Here is a 19,722-nt window from a genome sequence, read left to right as displayed (position 1 = left end):
TCATCCCGGCTTTTTTGTGAGCCCTGTTCTGAGTGAGGATTCCGGGGGGTTGCGGTCGGTGCTGTGGAAAAGCTTTCCTGGGGCTGCAGAGCTGCCATGCCCGGCCAGCCCTGGGCATGCACTGTGCCATGTGGTGCCATGCCATGCCATACCATTCCCTGCCATCCCTGCCATCTCTGCCACTCCCTGATATCCCTGCCATTCCCTGATATCCCTGCCATTCCCTGCCATCCCTGCCATTCCCTGATATCCCTGCCATTCCCTGATATCCCTGCCATCCCTGATATCCCTGCCATTCCCTGATATCCCTGCCATTCCCTACCATCCCTGCCATTCCCTGATATCCCTGCCATTCCCTACCATCCCTGCCATTCCCTGCCATTCCTCCCATTTCCTTCCATCTCTGCCATTCCCTGCCATTCCCTGATATCCCTGCCATTCCCTGCCATCTCTGCCATTCCCTGATATCCCTGCCATTCCCTGCCATCCCTGCCATTCCCTGCCATCCCTGCCATCAATGCCATCCCTGATATCCCTGCCATTCCCTGATATCCCTGCCATCCCTGCCATCCCTGCCATTCCCTGCCATTCCCTGCCATCTCTGCCATTCCCTGATATCCCTGCCATTCCCTGCCATCCCTGCCATCAATGCCATCCCTGATATCCCTGCCATTCCCTGATATCCCTGCCATTCCCTGCCATCCCTGCCATCCCTGCCATCCCTGCCATTCCCTGCCATCCCTGCCATGCCATGCTGTGCCAGCCACTTCCAAAGTGCCCTCGTTTTCAGCCCTGCCTGTTGCAGCTCCCTGTGGTTTCTCTGGGAACCACCAGCCTCTCCCTCTCCCACATTCCAGCATTTCTCCCACCCCGGGCTGTGGCTGCCCCTGGATCCCTGGCAGTGCCCAAGGGACAGGGCTTGGAGCAGCCTGGGGTGGTGGAAGGTGTCCCTGCCCATGGCAGGGGGTGGAATGGGATGAATTTTAGGGTCTCTTCCAACCCAAACCATTCCATTTTTCCGTGAAAAAAAAAAATCCTTGCTGGCCCCTGCCCTTCAGAAGAGCATCCCTGGGCATGCCTGGATCTGGATCCCATCCCACCCCCACAGGGATCCAGCCCAGGGTGGGCACCTGCTGGGCACGGAGCTCTGGGCTCATCCCAGGGGTGATTTGTTAGGGATTTTCCCGTGCGTGCTGAGGATTGGGACCATTTGTGTCCTTCCCACGGAGCTCACTGGGCACAGAGATCACCCTGGAATCCCAGGCAGCCCCTCCTCGCCCTGTGTGGATCACCTCGTGGCTGTGTTTTCGGGTCAGGCTTTGGGTTCTTTGCTGCCAGCCCTGGGTGAGGGCGATGCCAGCCCTGGGTCAGTCCCCGTGACTGGCGGCCGTGCTCCGTGTGGGCCCTGGGCTGCCTCTGCCTCAGTTTACAAACACTCAGGTGGCTCTGGCAGCCAGGGAGGTGCCGAGCCTGGCGAGGAGCAGATGTCACTTCACAGGAGCCTTCAGGCTCCGCGGGGCTGAGGACATGTGAGCACAAACACGAAATTCCCTGGTGGGTGCTGCTGGGCGCCGCGCTCGGGAAAGCCCCGTCCCACCCCAGCTCCTGTCCCTGCCCTGCACGCCCACAGCGGTGCCACCTCTGCCCCAGGGGACACGGGGTCACCCTGGAAGCCAGCCCAGCCCAGGTGGGGTCCAGGTGAGCCGTGGGCAGGAGGAGCAGGCAGGTCCCAGCCAGGGATGCTCCCGAGCATCTCCCTGGGAATGGGGGAAGGTGGAAATGTCCTGGCACGAGGGGACAGGGACAGGGACAGGGAGGGAGGCAGGGAGGAGACTCGGTGACATTTGGGGGAGCCTGTGGAGGAAATGAAGGGTGGCAGAGAGGAAATGCCTCATTCCGGGGCATTTCTGCCCCTTGGGATGCAGCCCCACCCGCAGATCTGCTCCCAGCCCTGACGGAACGGGAGGGAGAAGGGAGCAGCTGGTGGGAGCAGCCCTGGGCTTGGTGCCTCGCACCCATCCCGAGCCCTGGGATGTGGGACGGGCCGTGCCAGGCCGTGCCAGGCAGGGAGGGCAGCTCTCCCTGTCCCCGTTCGCAGGAGCAGAGCTCATCTGAGCAGAGCCGGCAGGGAGGGGAGGGGAGGGGAGGGGAGGGAAGGGGAGGCTGTGCTAATGAGACGCAGATGAATCTCTCGGGCTCCCGGGCTGCCCGGGGAGCTCTTTCTGCAGCGCTAATCACCCAGCCTGCCGCAGCCGGGCAGCTGATGCTGCTTGTTGTTGCTACCGGAGGCCGGGAGAATTTCCTCCAGCTCCGAGAGCTGCAGGCTGGCGCTGCCTGCACCCCGAACGCTGTCGGGGGCTCCCAGCCCAAGGATGGGCGCTGTCCCTCAGAGGGGAAGGGAGCCTGGGGAGGACCTGGGGCTCTCTCCCAGGGGTTATCCCTGCTCCAGGGGGCTGCGGAGGGCAGGGGCGGAGGGACCCTTCCATGGTGAGGGCGGTGAGCGCAGGGGGAGCTGCTGGAGCTCCTGCCATCCTCAGAGCAGGGAAGCCCTCGCTCCCGGGAAGCTCCTGCTGGGAATGGGAATGGGAATGCTGGGTCAGCCGCTGCTCCCAGGCAGGGATCGCCAGCAGGCTCAGGGTGGCCCCACGGAAAAGGCGGTGGCCACGGAGGGAGTGGGAGGAGGCCGAGGCGAGGTGATGGGCCCAGCATGTGAGGAGTGCCAGAAACTCCCCTGAAAACCCTCCAAGGCTCAGGAGGGGTGAAATGCCAGCGTTCCGGGCAGGGCTCCGGGCTCTCTGCTTGATCGAGCAGCCGGGGGGCTCTGCTGGGCCCGGGAATGTTTCCCTGGGGGATTTCAGCAGCGGAACACCCACACCACTGCCTCGGAACCCTTTTCTCCTGCCAGGCCCTGCCCTGATTTGTTAAAGAAATCATGTCAAAAGCAGAAGCCACAGCGGGGGCAGCTGGTTCCGACCAGCCCCTCACCCTCCACCAGGCGCGGGGGTTTTGCTGCTTTGGGCTCCGACCTGCCCCTGCTGTGGGTCCTGCTGGGGGTCTGGCCCCGGCCAGAGCCGTGACCCCCCCGGCGGGGACAGAGCCAGCAGCAGCCACAGCCCCGGCTTCGCACTCGAGGGCTGAGCAGAAACTGCTGAGAGGAAAGCGAGAAAAAGAGCCGAGAGGCGCAAACGCAGTGGAAAAAGTGACTGTGAGCGGGGCAGCCCTGCCTCCTGCAGCGGGGCACTTTGCACCCCGGCGTTTGTGTCTCGCTTCTCCCCCCCAGCCTGGCAGAGGAGCCATTTCACCTCCCTGCGGTTCCCAAGGGCCTGGAAGTCGCTGGCTCGCAGGCAGGGAAGCGCTAGCAGGAAAACAAAGCCGCGGGAACGAGGAGGAGATGTGTTTTCCTGCAGAGAGAGGCGCGGGGAGGTTCGGCTCGCAGCGCTGGAATCGCCTCCCGATGGGTCTGGGCTGGAGGGGGGGAGTGTTTAGCTGAATCACAGTTAAGTACAGGAGACACCAAACACAGCCTTAAATCCAGGCTTATTCAGGAAAGATCTTTAAGCGTGTAATTATCTTTAAGCACACGCTTAGGTGCCTTCTAAGTGGGGATGCTTGGCTGAATTAGGGCCGTAATTACCGCGCTGCTCCCGTGTTTACCCCAAGCCGCGCCGTGGGCGCTGCCCTGGGACAACCCCAGCGGGGCGAACCGGGCACCCTGGCCCCGGGCAGGGCCTCGGTGGCCCCTCTGCAGCCAGCAGGTCCTGCAGGGGCTCGGGAGCTCCGGGAACGAGCGACGCCGGAGCCCTTGGAGGTCCTGCCCCGCCGCGGCCTGGGATCAGCCGGGCGCTGCAGAACCTCGCCTTCCTGTTGTGTGCAAAGAGCCAGCGCAGCTGTACCGGCCGCGATAAACATCTGCAAGCCCTGATAAACATCTGCAAGCCGAGCAGGGCTCCGGAGGCGCTGGGGGCCGGCCAGGGCAGGGAACAGCTCCCGGAGCCGCTGCCGCTCCCGGCCGGCCCGAGGGGAGGGCAGAGGGGCAGGAGAACGCCAGGAGGGCTCTGGAGATGGGGGCGATGCGTTCTCACCGAGCCTTCCGTGTCACACGCACAGGAGGCCAGCGGGGCACCCGAGGAAAGCAGGAAACGAGAGCGGCTCGCGGCTCGTGGCTCGCAGGAGCCTCGCGGGGGCCAGAGGGGCGCGGGGGCCGAGCAGGGGCTGTGGCAGCCCGGTGCCAGCCCTGCCCTGGCACCCGGCGCCTCCGGGTTCCGAACCCCCATCCTCACTGGTGTCCCCCGTGCTCTGGTGGTTTGAGGTTTTTGCCGAGCAAGCCCGAGCCGTGTTTGGGAACCCCGCGGCTCCGGGGGCTCTGTGGGGAGCACAGAACCCCGGGAGAGCCCAGGGTGGGGAAAGTCCTCCCGGAACATCGAGTCCGAGCTGTGCCCCACCCCCACCTTGTCACCAGCACCCTGAGTGCCACATCCAGGCGCTCCTCGGACGCCTCCAGGAATGTGACTCCAGACTCCCTGGACAGTCTGTTCCAGTGCCTGACCACCCTTTCCAGGAAGAAATTCCTTCTGAATTTCAGAGCAGGGCTCTGCCGGGCTCCCTTCCTGGAGCTGCTGGGCTGCTGCTTTGTGGGAGCCTCTCCCTGCTCTGCTCCCCTCCTCTCCTCCTGGTGGGACACCCTGGCCACGCTCCAATGCCCTCAGGGTGGGCACAACCCTCCGGGAAAGCCGCTCTGCCCAAAGTGCCCCTGCTCACGGCAACCAGGTGAACTTGAATGCCCTTTCCAAGCTGAATCAGGCCAGGATTTGATGATTTGTGGGTTGTGGGGTCTGATCGGGGTGGCTGGAGGGCCTCTCCAAGCCGAATTTGATGATTTGTGGGTTGTGGGGTCTGATCTGGGTGGCTGGAGGGCCTCTCCAAGCCGAATTTGATGATTTGTGGGTTGTGGGGTCTGATCTGGGTGGCTGAAGGGCCTTTCCAAGCCGAATTTGATGATTTATGGGTTGTGGGGTCTGATCGGGGTGGCTGTAGCAGCCACCACGTGTCTGATGTGTGGCGAGTGGGTCCGTGCCAGGGGCAGCACCCCCAGCCCTGCTGCCTCCACAGGGGTGCTGGCATCACCCGAGGGTTCAGCCCTGGATCTCTGACCTTGCAGAAACTCCGCTGGGCTGCTCTCACTTCCTCCAGCACTGCTCACCTGGGTTCAGAGGATCTTCTTCCGCGTCTGACAGGTTGCAACACCCAGCCTGGAACCAGAAGGGCGCTGATTAAAGAACAAGCGCCGCGTTTAACGTGGTGTAATGATTTCCACCGAACTTAATGGCTGCGAAACAGAAACGAGTTATCTCTGGCACATCAAAGAGCTGGAAAAATGTAGTCAACGGTACCTCTGAGCTATTCTGCATATCAAGTGGCGAGATAGCATCGTGAATAATGAAGGATTTGCAGCAGCGAGGTTGCACAAACAGCAGTGAAGCAACGCACCTCCTCCCGGGCTACATCAAAAGCCCCAAGAAGGGCAATTTCCAAAGAGCTGCACTTCCAGCGGCGCAGGGCTGATGGCCTGGAGAGGAGCCGGGGTGTGCCGCAGCTCAGCGGCCAAAGCCGGGGGTTGGCACGCAAGCCCCGCTGCTGGAGGGAGCAGCCCTGGGTGCCACCAGGGCTGGCATCGCCCAGCTGAACTCCCGGTGCTCCTGGCAGCATGGAGCCTCCCTCACCTGGCACTTGCTCCATCTTCCTTCTAAGCTTCCTTCGTCGCCAGTTGTTTTTGTTCCAAATAAAAAGCAGGGAGCTCCCCGGGGGCAGCTCCTTTGTCCCTTCCCTGTCACCCTGGCGGTGCCTGGGGAAGGCAGCTCCCCGTCTCTGGTTTGGAGTCACCAGGTGTTTTATATTCTCCATGAGAATGCCCCTCAAATAAATATCGGGAGTGTTGAACTTCCCTGAGCCAGCTCTCCCTGCCCCATCCCTGGACGTGTCCAGGTTGGACCAATCTGATCTTTTGGAAGTCAGGGGTGGAAGGAGATGGTTTTCCAGAGCCCTTCCAGCCCAAACCACTCTGTGATCCCATGATTGTGTGATTCCATGATTGTGTGATTCTGTGATTGTGTGATTGTGTGATTGTGTAATTCTGTGATCCCACAATTCTGTGATTCCGTGATTCCATGGTTCTGTGATTCTGTGATTCCATGTTTCTGTGATTGATTCTGTGATTCTGTGATCCCATGATTGTGTGATTTTGTGATTCCATGATTCTGTGATTCTGTGATTCCGTGATTCCATGGTTCTGTGATTCTGTGATTCCATGGTTCCAGGATTCCATGATTCTGTGGTTCCATGATTTTGTGATTCCATGTTTCCGTGATTCCATGGTTCCATGATTCCATGGTTCCATGATTCCAAGACTCTGTGATTCCACGGTTCCATGATTCCATGACTCTGTGATTCCATGGTTCCATTATTCCATGATTCTGTGATTCCATGGTTCCATGATTCCATGAATCCATGATTCCCAGACTCTGTGATTCCATGGTTCCATGATTCCATGAATCCATGATTCCCAGACTCTGTGATTCCATGGTTCCATGATTCCATGGTTCCTTGATTCCAAGACTCTGTGATTCCATGGTTCCATGATTCCAAGAGTCTGTGATTCCATGGTTCCATAATTCCATTGTTCCATGATTCCATGGTTCCATTATTCCATGTTTCCTTGATTCCATGACTCTGTGATTCCACGTTTCCGTGATTCCACGGTTCCTTGATTCCAAGACTCTGTGATTCCATGGTTCCATGATTCCATGGTTCCATGATTCCAAGACTCTGTGATTCTACGGTTCCTTGATTCCAAGACTCTGTGATTCCACGGTTCCATTATTCCATGATTCTGTGATTCCATGGTTCCATGATTCCATGAATCCATGATTCCCAGACTCTGTGATTCCATGTTTCCTTGATTCCAAGACTCTGTGATTCCATGGTTCCACGATTCCATGGTTCCATGATTCCCAGACTCTGTGATTCCATGTTTCCTTGATTCCCAGACTCTGTGATTCCACGGTTCTGTGATTCCAAGACTCTGTGATTCCATGGTTCCTTGATTCCCAGACTCTGTGATTCCACGGTTCCGTGATTCCAAGACTCTGTGATTCCATGGTTCCATGATTCCATGAATCCATGATTCCCAGGCTCTGTGATTCCACGTTTCCGTGATTCCCAGACTCTGTGGTCCCTGGCCAGGCTGTTCCCCCTGGGCCCCGCGGAGCAGGGCGAGCTGGAGTCCTGCTGGAGCTTTCTGTCCTGGGGACTCCGAAATGCCTTCGGATCACAGCGCCCGCCCGGTGTCCCCTCCCGAGCCCCCCGGAGGGCCGTGGGAGGGAGGGGACAGAGCAGGCCCGTGTCTGCCCGTGCCACCCCGGGCTGCTCAAGCCCGGACAAATCCCCCCCCTGCCCTGTCCGGCGGGAGGAGATGGCAGCAGATAAAGCTGCTGGGCACACCTCAGCTCCAGACGAGACATTCCCGCTGCTCCCAGTGCTCAGCGATTACAAAGCGAAGAAAGAAACGCACTTGACTTGCAAATCGGCGTTGGGCAACGAGCGAGGCTTCCCAGCCCCGGCAGTAGCCCCGGGGCTCGCTGGGCCCCGAGCCCGGCGCGGTTCAGCTCCGCGGCAGCGCCGCCGACCGAGGCGTGCGGGAGGGAACGGGCCAGCCCCGATCGATGCTTTCGCTCCGGAGCTGCAGCCCACTTTGCTAATTGCTCTGGTATTTCTGGCAGCCGAGCTCGCTGCACGCCTCCCGCCTTCCTCCCGCGCGTCCTGCGGGGCTGTCCCGCTTTGGGAAGGGATTCAACCGGCCCAACGCCCCCGGGCCGCCCGCCGGTGCCTGCGGAGCTGTGGGCGAGCAGCGGGGGCTGGCGGGGAGTGGGGACACCGGGCCGGGCTGGGAGGGTGGCACTGAGCCCCGCTCTGCAGCGGGGGGCACAGTCCCTGCCACACACATCCCAGCGATTTTTAAGTTGTTTTACCCTCACCCGGTGCCTGCTCGTCTCGTATCCCAGGACGTGTTGGGGAATTCTGCAGAGCCTGGGCTCGGGCAGGAAAACAAAGTCGTGCCTGGACAGGAGCTTTGCTTGTTGCCAGTCCTTGGTTGGTCCGGCCTTGCCGGGGACAGCGGGGCCGTCCTGAGCCTGGCAGCCGGAGTTCAGGGGTGGAAATGCAGATCTCAAGGATGGAAATGCAGATTTGTGACCTCTCTCCCATTGCCGGCTTTGCAATGGGAGGCGGATCCCGCCCTGCCCACCCTGACACGGAGCGTCAGAGGAACATCAGGGTGGGTTTAATCATCGCTCAGAACCCAGCGGGGCACTGAGGCCGGCTCTGCCATTGCTGCCTTGCTTGCAGCGGCCTTTTCCTGCTGTCCCCGTGTCCTCGGGAGCCTGATGGAGGGACCTGCTGGATGAACAAGCAGAGGATCTGGGCAAGGATCCCAAATCCCGGGGCTGAGCCGGCCTGTGCTGAGCTCGGGGAGGGGGAGCAGCCCCGCAGTGGTGCCACAAGGACTCCCCCAGCCCGGCTCTGCCATTCCCGGCTCGCAGAGCACAAAGGGCAGCAGAATAAGCCGGGCTTGTTTGTGCTCCCAGGCCGGCCATGAATAAAACATCTGCGCAGCACAGGCCGCCTTTGTCCGGCCGGGATTTTAATGGGCCCCGAAGAAATGACCGATTGTTCCTTCTGTCCCTGCCCGGCCAGGGGCTGCCTCCGGCCACAGACCCTCCGCAGGACCCCAGGCCCCGCAGGGAGGTGGCTCTGAGCTGCTCTGAGAAAAGCCTTCCTCTCCAATGAGTCAGAATCGCTGAAACTTGGGGTGTTGCAGAGGATGAAAGGTCAGAGCAGCTCACGCAGAGCTCTGCTGCACCCCGAGAGGCCTCCCGGGGCTGGGATGTGGAACTGGGACGGTTTGGGTTGGAAGGGATCCAGTCCCTGGGCAGGGACAGCTTGCACTGGACCAGGGTGCTCCCAGCCCTGCCAGGGTGGGACATCTTCTGCTCCACCCGGGAGCTGACTAGGGGGAAAAGCTGCATTATTCCTAATAAATTATTATTAAATTATTATTATTATTATCATTATTATTATTGTTATTATTGTTGTTATTATTATAATATAAATTGTGACCACACTGAGGCCATCCCAGCCCACCGCCGATCCAGCGGGGAACATCCCTAAAGAAACTGGGATTTGCTGGAGAATCCCAAGAGGCACAGGAGTGGAAGAACTGGTTGGTTCCCCCACCCCAGAAACACCTGGGAAAGCTCCTTCCCCCACGGAGCCACGCTGCAGGCAACGGGGGAAGCAGCGCTAACGATAACAACAACAATGAAAATGACGATAATGGGAATTAATAATAATAATGAATAATAATAAACCAGTTCACTGGGAGCCTAATTGAGTTATTTATCCTCTCCAGGGAATTCCAGCGGAATTGTTTATCCCCGCCCTGTGTCTGTCCCCACACGAGCGTGGCCCCGTGGCCCTGAGCGTTTCCGTTGTCGTGTCCCTGTGGGTGTGACACCGGTGCCACCCCCGTGGCTGTGACACCGGTGCCACCCCTGTGGATGTGACACCAGTGCCACCCCCGTGGCTGTGACACCAGTGCCACCCTTGTGAGGGTGCTCAGGATGCAGAGCAGGTGACACCAGTGCCACCCCCGTGTCTGTGACACCAGTGCCACCCCTGTGAGGGTGCTCAGGATGCAGAGCAGGTGACACCAGTGCCACCCCCGTGGCTGTGACACCAGTGCCACCCCCATGAGGGTGCTCAGCATGCAGAGCAGGTGACACCGGTGCCACCCCCGTGTCTGTGACACCAGTGCCACCCCCGTGGCTGTGACACCAGTGCCACCCCTGTGAGGGTGACACCAGTGCCAACCCCGTGAGGGTGCTCAGGATGCAGAGCAGGTGACACCAGTGCCACCCCTGTGGCTGTGACACCAGTGCCACCCCCATGAGGGTGCTCAGGATGCAGAGCAGGTGCCGTGAAATAATTTATTAGGAATAACGCAGCTTTTTCAATATTCCCCAAAAGCCCAGCTTGGAGAGGTTTTCCACTTCCTGTGATTTTCTTTTCCCTGGCTGAAGGCTCTCCGTGCCTGCTGGGCTCGGGGAGAAGCTGGTGAGAAGAACAGAACAATCCTAAGGTCTGATTTTTCTTTTATTTCTCCCCCCCCTAAAAGAAACAGCCACGATTCCAACGGCGCCAAATTCGTGCCAAAATCTTCCTCCCAGTCAGGCGGTTCAGACCTGGAGCCGAGGATTCCCTGCAATTCCCAGCCGGAGGCGATTCCAGCAGCTCCCGTGGGGACATCCGTGGGTGTCCCCAGCGCGCCGGGGCTGCGGCAGCGCCGATCCCATTTCCCAGATCCCACCGTGGAGCACTTGGAGCGCATCCACTCCGCCGGGATGAGCTCTTTATAGCGCTGCACCGTGGGGGAGGAGTGTTTTTGGGAAGGAGGAGACCTCCGGGTGCCGGCTGATCCCGGCGAGGCTCTGGGAGAGCCGGGAAGCAGGAGGAGGAGGAGGAGGAGGAGGAGGAGTGGCGAACGAGCCTTGATTGCTCGCTCCAGGCGTGTTGGCTCCGCATGCATAAAAACAATAATTAAACCTGAGATGTGGGAGGATTATTAAAGGTTTTATGGCATCTAATCCTCTTTGAAACCTTTCTGTAGGCTGGAATCTGAGGCTGGAGCAATAAAAATGCAAACTACACCCAGATTCATTCCGGGCACCGTCATTTTCCCTCCCCAGCCCCTGCCCTCGGTGGTTGCGGGCTGTGGGAGCCGGGCGGGAGGGAGGAGCTGGGAAAGGCGTCACCTCGCGCTGCCGAGAGCAGGATCCTGGTGGGATCCGAGGTTTGGGAGCCTCGGGGCTCGCAGGGCTGGCATCGCACCCAGCAGGATGCGGGACCACGCGTGTGTGTGGAAATGGAGGCGTGGGTATCCCAATCCCATCCCCCAGCAGCGCCCCTCAGGTGCTCCCATCCCTCCACAAACAGAACTGAGCAATTCTGGTGCCCCCACGAGCCGGAGAGAAAGAAATAAATAAATTTAAAAAAAAAAAAAAAGAAAAAAAAGAAAAAAGAAAAAAGCAGGCGCCTTTCGCGTTTCAACGCCGGGAGGAATTTTTTCCCCCTTTATTTTTCCTTCCTTATTTTTTTCTACCTCCCCTCCTTCAGGATGGCTTATCTCCATGAAATTAGTAATTGGCATTTCTTTCTGAAGCTGGGGAGAGCGCCAGCAGCCAGTAACACCCACGCCACACTCCATTCTCTGAGCGAGGCCCCGCAGCCAAAGAAGCGAGGCTAATAAAAGTAATAACAAGGAATTAAACGGGAGGGAAAGAAAAAAAAAATAATAATAATAAAAAAAAAAAAAAAAAAGAGGCAGAAAGCGCTGAAATCAGATTTAACTTTCCCTTTTGCTTCCCGGCTGGTTTTGGAGCGGGTAAAGCTGCGTCAGGGAGGGGCGGCGGGCGGGTTTCGGGCGCCCTTTGGGAGAGCGGGGGTGAGTCAGGGCTGGGTGCTGCCTCCCGCTCCCGAGCAGCCCTTCCTTCCCCGGCCCTGGATGCAGACGCGGATTTACAAACCCCGTTTCATCTCCGCAGAGCCCCGAGGGCGGCGGCGGCGGCCTCAGCCTTCGCCACCACCATCATCATCATCATCATCATCGCCGCCTCCTCCTCCTCCTCCTCCTCCTCCCGCGGAGCTCCCGGCTCGTCTGGCACGTCGGGGCCGCACCCGCAGCCAAAACAGGTTTGGGTTGATGGTTTCCAGCTGCTCATTAACGCTCCTTGGATTCATTAGGGTTTTTTTTCCATGCGTGCCAGCTCACCCTGTGCGGTGCTCGGGGAGCTCAGAGCCCTTCCAGGGCCTAGAGGGGCTCCAGGAGGGCTGGAGAGGGACTGGGGATAAGGGGTGGGGGGACAGGAGCCAGGGAATGGCCTCAGACTGACCCAGGCAATGTTGGGAAGGAATTCCTGGGAAGGAATTCCTCCTGTTGGGAGGCCCTGGCACAGGTGCCCAGAGCACCTGGATCCCTGGCAGTGCCCCAGGCCAGGCTGGACAGGGCTGGGAGCACCTGGGACAGGGGGAGGTGTCCCTGCCGTGGGATGGTCTCTAAGGTCCCGTCCAACCCCAACCACGCTGGGATTCCCTGAAATCGGCCTCCTGCGCTTATCCCGGGTTATCCCGGCGGGTCTGGGGACAGGGACAGCCCCGGAGCCATCCCGGGCCGTTCCCGGTGCCTCACGAGGGCTGCGGCCGATCCCTATCGGGAATCCCAGCCCATGGAAAACCACGGAATCCCAGCCTCTGGAAAATACTGAATCCCAGCCTCTGGAAAAACCACAGAATCCCACCCTCTGGAAAATACTGAATCCCAGCCCCTGGAAAACCACTGAATCCCAGCCTCTGGAAAATACTGAATCCCAATCTCTGGAAAAACCACCAAATCTCGACCTCTGGAAAATACTGAATCCCAGCCCATGGAAAACCACCGAATCCCAGCCTCTGGAAAACGCTCTATGGGCCATGCCTGGGTGCTCCATGGCTTTGCCTGGGTGCTCCATGGCTGTGCCTGGATGCTCCATGGCTGTACCTGGGTGCTCCCTGGCTGTACCTGGACACTCCATGGCTGTACCTGGGTGCTCCCTGGCTGTACCTGGGTGCTCCCTGGCTGTACCTGGGTGCTCCATGGGCCATGCCTGGGTGCTCCATGGCTGTACCTGGACACTCCCTGGCTGTTCCTGGGTGCTCCATGGCTGTTCCTGGGTGCTCCCTGGCTGTACCTGGGTGCTCCATGGCTGTTCCTGGGTGCTCCCTGGCTGTTCCTGGGTGCTCCCTGGCTGTACCTGGGTGCTCCATGGCTGTGCCTGGGTGCTCCCTGGCTGTACATGGACACTCCATGGCTGTGCCTGGGTGCTCCATGGCTGTTCCTGGGTGCTCCCTGGCTGTGCCTGGGTGCTCCATGGCTGTACCTGGGTGCTCCCTGGCTGTACCTGGGTGCTCCATGGCTGTACCTGGACACTCCCTGGCTGTACCTGGGTGCTCCCTGGCTGTACCTGGGTGCTCCATGGCTGTACCTGGACGCTCCATGGCTGTACCTGGACACTCCATGGCTGTACCTGGACACTCCATGGCTGTACCTGGGTGCTCCCTGTCTGTTCCTGGGTGCTCCCTGTCTGTTCCTGGGTGCTCCCTGGCTGTTCCTGGACACTCCCTGGCTGTACCTGGGTGCTCCCTGGCTTTGCCTGGGTGCTCCATGGGTTCTGCACCATCTCCATAACACTGATCCCCCCAGAGGCTCCGTGGAGCAGTCCCTGGGCACTCTGGCTGGGAGGAGCTCGGTGGGGTTGGGGGTTTCTCCTCCTCTCCCTTTCCCTGAACCCTCCCTGCGAGTTCTCCTGGCTTCCCCGAGGAATTCCGAGGGTTCAGGGCTGAGCCTGCTCCAAACCCTCAGCTCCTTGCGGCCGTCCCTGCACGGCCCTGATCTCATTGTGGGATTATAATTAGCGACTACAATGCCATAATTACGCACCACTTAACTTCTTGGCTTTAATATCTGCGGGAGGCAGCAGGAAAGCCAGGGAGCAGATCCCGGTGCTCGGTGTGGGGGATTGGAGAGGGAGGAAAGCCTTTCCAAGGGGTGTCATCCTGGCGGGCGGCTCCTCCTGCCCTCTCCCGGAGCCGTTCCCATTGTTCCCGCTGGGAAGGAGCGAGCCCCGGCCCGGGGCCGATGGGCAGAGGAACAAAAGGGGGCTGCAGGAAGGAAACGCTTCCCAACCTTCTGAAGGCTCCTCTCAGCGGCAGAAAGGCTTTTGATTTTTATCACTTTTGTTCTTTGAAATAACCTCCCCTTCACCTCCGCGAGTTTCCCTTGCTGGGACGGGGAGATAGGGCTGGGAGCGCTGGGAATTCTCGGCTCCAGGGGGCTGCTGGAAAAGCCTTGGATCTCTTTTTGGCATTCCCGGCCCGTCTGTGTCTTCACCCACAGCAGGAACATGCAAACATTCTGAGGACCTGCTGGGGACCCTCTGCAGGGCTGGGACCATCCCAGGAGAGCCCCCCGTGCTCCCCTGCCCTTCCCAGCCTCTGGAATAACCCGATCTGGGGTGGGTTCTCCTCTGAGTCCACCCCGGCCTTCACCCCCTGTGTCACTGGACCCACCGAGAGCTGCCCCGCCGCTCATTATTCCGGGCGAATTAAATTGTTTGTAATTGATAAATTATGCACAAGCGCCTGCCAATTCCGAGCTGCGGGGCTGATATCAACGCCCCCCCAGGGGGACTGGCTCTGGTTTTATCTGAGCCCTGCATTGTGCCGGGCCTGCCTGGTGCGTGTTGTATTGATGTAACGAGGCTCCCGGGACTCGGGCTGCTTTGCTAATTTTACCCCCGGCTGAGGTGAATCAGATCTCCACACAATGAGGGCATTGTGTGCCGGGTGGGGTGGGGGGGCAGCGGTGACCCTGGCCGGAGAGGTGGCTGTGGTCACCGAGGGGATCTGAGGGTCCCTGCCTCGCCCCCCGGGGGTCATCCCAGTCCGTTTCCCAAGGCTCAGCCCCAGCCCGGTGTCCCCCGAGCCGCTGTCACCGCGCCGCGCTCCTGGCACCGGCGGGAGATGCTCCCAGGGCTTTTCCTGCCCACATCCCCCCAGCCCACTCCGAGCAGGAAATGGGAGGTTTGGCCTCAAAATAGAACCAGAGAATCCTGGAATGGTTCCTCCCGTGGCAGGGACACCTCCCACTGTCCCAGGCTGCTCCAAAACCCATCCAGCCTGGCCTTGGGCACTGCCAGGGATCCAGGGGCAGCCGCAGCTGCTCTGGGTAACCTCAGGGCCTCACCTCCCTCCCAGGGAGGAATTCCTTCCCAAAATCCCACCTAAATCCACCTTCTTGTGGCTTGAACAGGCCTGGATTGGTACCAGGGAGCGCTGCTGGAGCCGCCGGGGGCAGCAATGTCGGGATGGAAAGGAAGCTCAGGAGAGGATTTAAAAAGCTGTGTTCTTTCTGTGCTTGTTCAATTCCACATGGGACAGTCCAGAATGGAAATTCCAATGGAAACAGCCCAGAGAGGGGATAATGGAAGAACCTGAGCTGTGGATCTGGTTCATCTTTGCAATCTCTGTCTCAGAAATTCTCCTTACGGCGAATCCAAGGGTGTTCCCGGTTCCCTGGAGCTTCCCGGGTCTCATCTCCCACTGGGAAGTTTCCAAAAGCAGCAGCTGATGCCGGGCACAGCTGTGCCCTGCCAGGAATTCCCTGCCCCACCCTTTCCCCCCTCACTTATCAGATAACCGGGACAATTAGGAGCTCATGACCATAAATAATGGAGATTATGCAAGGAAAAGCAGCGGTTGGGATATAACACATCCCGGTGTGCTGGATCCAGGAGGCTGGGAGAGACCTTTGGCTTCTGGAAGAGCCTCAAACCCACGGGTTTGGAAGCTGAAGCACCAGCTGGGGCTTTGCTTTATCCCTGGTTTCCTGCCGTGCTTGTGGCTGGATCTCTCCAGGGCTGGATTTTTGTGGATATTTATCAGAAAACCCCGGGATTTCTGGGTGTGGGGTTTCCATCTGTGCCAGGCCCAGCATCAGCCTCGGTGTGGGACCATTCCCAGACATCAGCCTGGCTTTGGGACCATTCCCAGACATCAGCCTGGCTGTGGGACCCTGGATACAGCCTGGAACCTCTCTGGAATTCCTGGGTGGGAGCCGCCACCCAAGAGGAGCACTGGGAATCACAGAGCCCTGGGCTGCTCTGGGTTGCAGGGACATTTTCAGGGCATTTTCCTCTAGCCCAGGTTGCTCCAAGCGCTGTCCAACCTGGCCTGGAGGATTTCCAGGGATGTGCCGGTGGAGGAGTGTCGGGAGCACCAGGAGGGACCAGGAGGAGCCACCAGGGCTCTGCCCCCTCCCACTGTCACCTCCTGGGAGCGGTGACACTGCAGGACCGCCCTCCAGGAAGGGGAGAGCCCGGCAGATTTTTCTGGATGAGATGATAAACCCAGAGGAGCCAGCCAGCCCATTTCCATGCAGGAATTCTGCATAACTTGTCTGTGCATATGTTCCAGCGGCCCCCGGGCAGCCAAAAGAAAATTAAAATTTATATTTATATTTATATATATATTTATTTTTTTTAGCTCCGGTTTGAAATGAATGCGCCTGCTTTGCTTACAGCCCTTCCCCCTCCTGCCCTCCAGACCTTCAGGGCTTGGAGCTGGCCTGGTGCTCACGAAGGATTTCCAGAATATGGGAATATGCTAAAGCCAAATGCATATTTGGGAGCTGATTTGGCTGTTGGGAAAGGGGTTGGCAGTGGGAGGAAAACGGCTTTGATGCCTGGGTGGGGGAAGTCTCTGCTGGAGCTCCAGTTGGAGCCTCAGGAGGGTTTAATTCAGAGGGAATTCTGGCTCCCCTTCCCCATGGGAATGTTTGCTGAGTGAGGGTCTGGTCCCAGGGATCTGGAGAGGGCACGGAGCTCCCTGTGTCCCGGGATTCCCAGAATTGTGCTGGGAGCCCCTTTCCCCCCAGTTCTGGATCCCCTCTTCCCCAGTTCTGGGTCCCTTCTCCCCCCAGTTCTGGGACCCTTCTCCCCCCAATTTTGGGTCCCTTCTCCCACAATTTTGGGTCCCTTCTCCCCCCAGTTTTGGGTCCCTTCTCCCCCCAGTTCTGGGACCCTTCTCCCCCCAGTTCTGGGACCCTTCTCCCACAGTTCTGGGTCCCTTCTCCCCCCAGTTCTGGGACCCTTCTCCCCCAGTTTTTGGTCCCTTCTCCCCCAGTTCTGGATCCCTTCTCCCCCCAGTTCTGGATCACTTCTCCCCCCAATTTTGGGTCCCTTCTCCCCCCAGTTTTGGGTCCCTTCTCCCCCAGTTCTGGGTCCCTTCTCCCCCCAGTTCTGGGACCCTTCCTCCCCCAGTTCTGGGTCCCTTCTCCCCCCAATTTTGGGTCCCTTCTCCCCCAGTTTTGGGTCTTTTCTTCCCCAGTTCTGGATCCCTTCTGCCCCCAGTTCTGGATCCCTTTTCCCCAGTGTTTGGTCACTTCTCCCCCCAATTTTGGGTCTCTTCTCCCCCAGATTTTGGTCCCTTCCTTCATCCAGTTTTGGGTCCCTTCTCCCCCCAATTTTGGGTCCCTTCTCCCCCCAGTTCTGGGTCCCTTCTCCCCCAGTTCTGGATCCCTTCTCCCCCCAGTTCTGGATCCCTTCTCCCCCAGTTCTGGGTCCCTTCTCCCTCAGTTCTGGGTCCCTTCTCCCCCTCCCTCCTGGAGCATGGATGCACTGTTGGATGCTCTTCCCTCCCCCCGTCCATCTGAACTGCCACGGAGCTCACTGGGAAAACAAAAGTGCTTTTCCCACTCGCTGGCCGCCCTTTTATTTTTGGAAGCCACACATGCAATCACAGGCACATGGCCTCAGCAATTAGGGAGAAAAGCACTTTTCTTCTGCAGGCCCAATTACCCATCCTCTAATTGACATAATTATTATCTTGCGCTTTTCTAATAATATTTATTGAACGCCACAAATCCTCGTTGGCAGCGGAGCTGCGCCGGGAGCTCAGCAATTTTCCCTCCTGACAGGGGCCGTGCTGGAAGGGAGGGATCAATAGGGTGAGGAACAGGGAAGGAATTCCTCCCTGCGGAGCTGGGGATGCACTGGCACAGGTTTCCCACAGAACTGGCTGCCCCTGGGTTCCACGGGCGGGTTGGACGGGGCTTGAAGGAACCTGGGACGGGGGAAGGTGTCCCTGCCACGGCAGGGGTGGAACTGGACGGGCTTTAAGCTCCTTTCCAGCCCGGACATTCCCAAATTCCATGGGGCCGCGCCGGATGCTGCCGGTGGTTGCCGGCAGAGCCAGCCGGGGTGGCCGCCACCGTCACTCGCGGTCCCCTGGCGCTCCGGGGCTTTTGTTTTCGCTCGGCGGTAAATAAATAAATAAATAAATAAATAAAAGCCGCTGTGATCCCGCCTGGAGGACGGCTGGGAGAAAGCTCAGGGGCAAGGGGGAAGGGAGCGCTGATTTATTCGCTCCTCGCCGGGTGCCGGAGCCGCCGCGTGGGGCTGCGGGGCCGGCGGTGTTTGGATGAATCTCTCTGCTCCGAACCCTCCCGGAGCCGCCCGACGGGCCCTGGAATTCAGCACGGCTCGGCCTTGATCCTGCTGGGAGCTGAGAACGGGGGGGCCGTGCCAGGGATGGATTTGGGGGGGCTCTGCTGACCCCCGGGATGGAGGCTTCGCCCAGCACCGGGAGTGCTCAGCCTGCGGCTCAGGCCGTGGGACAGCCCGAGGGATGGGGACCCTTCCCTTGGGCTGCCAGCTCCCCCCGAGCAGGAGAAGATTGGATCCAGGGTGTCCCAGACCTCGGGGATGTGGATCCAGGGTGTCCCAGACCTCGAGGATGCGGATTCAGGGTGTCCCAGACCTCGAGGATGCGGATCCAGGGTGTCCCAGACCTCGAGGATGCGGATCCAGGGTGTCCCAGACCTCGAGGATGCGGATCCAGAGTGTCCCAGACCTCGGGGATGCAGATCCAGGGTGTCCCAGACCTCGAGGATGCGGATCCAGAGTGTCTCAGACCTCGGGGATGTGGATCCAGGGTGTCCCAGACCTCGAGGATGCAGATCCAGAGTGTCTCAGACCTCGGGGATGTGGATCCAGGGTGTCCCAGACCTCGGGGATGCGGATCCAGAGTGTCCCAGACCTCGGGGATGCGGATTCAGGGTGTCCCAGACCTCCAGGAATGTGGATCCAGGGCGTCCCAGACCTCCAGGATATCCTCCCTGGGAGCTCCAGGGCAGCCCGAGGGCTGCTGGAGCCCCTTCAGGCTGCCAGCTCCCCTGAGCAGGGGGTGGCTGAGGTTCCCCCGGGCTCAGGGTGCCCCGGAGCTCGGGGCCACCTCCCAAAATCTCCCTACCCCGGCTGCGTTCGGGGCACAGCAAGGTTGGCGAGCTGAGCTTGGGGTGAGACAGCCGGCCCGTCCCGCGGGGCTGGAGGGGGTGGCACCGAGGGCACGGCGTGCCCCCGAGCTGCCCAAGCCCGAACCCGCCCTCCCCGCCTGCAGCCAGCCCTGGCAGCGGCTCCCGGGCCGTGCCCGGCTCCCATCGCTTCCCCGGCCCCCGTCCCTCTCCCCTGGACCCGGCTGCCGCCCAGCCCATCTGTTCGCCTGGAGAAGGCGAGGTTTATTTTCTTCCCCCTGAACTATAAATAGACATTTCAGCACCGCTCCTGCTGCCAGTTCTCCGTCTGCACATCCCCATTTCCATAATTACCGCCGCGAATCCCTAATCCCGGCAGGAGCTCGCGCAGGTTCGAGCAGCGGAGCCGGCTCCTAAACGGGCGTAATTTGGGTCTTTAGTGAAGTGACAAATCTGCAGGCGAATCACAGCGGCGAGCTGGGAACCTCCCGGAATTCTCACCCCTGATTGCTCCGGAGCACGGCGGTGACAAGTGAGGTGGGAACGATGAATTATCCGGGCCACGAATCCCAGGGGAGAGGCTGGATCTGCTGCCGGGAGAGCCGGGCATCAATCTTTCATCTTGCCTGGTTTGTTTGCAAATGGCCCTGAAGGACGGCGCTGGAGCCGGGCCAGGACTGGCGCTGGGATTTTTCCGGCGTCTTTCCCAGCTGCCGGCTCTGACAGCTTTCTGGGGAGCTGCTTTGGAGCGTGGCACATCCTGGAGG

This window comes from Vidua macroura, chromosome 12, assembly GCF_024509145.1.
Source record: "Vidua macroura isolate BioBank_ID:100142 chromosome 12, ASM2450914v1, whole genome shotgun sequence".
NCBI lineage: Eukaryota > Metazoa > Chordata > Aves > Passeriformes > Viduidae > Vidua > Vidua macroura.
The sequence above is the reverse complement of the archived record's forward strand: the minus strand, read 5'-3'. Positions refer to the sequence as shown.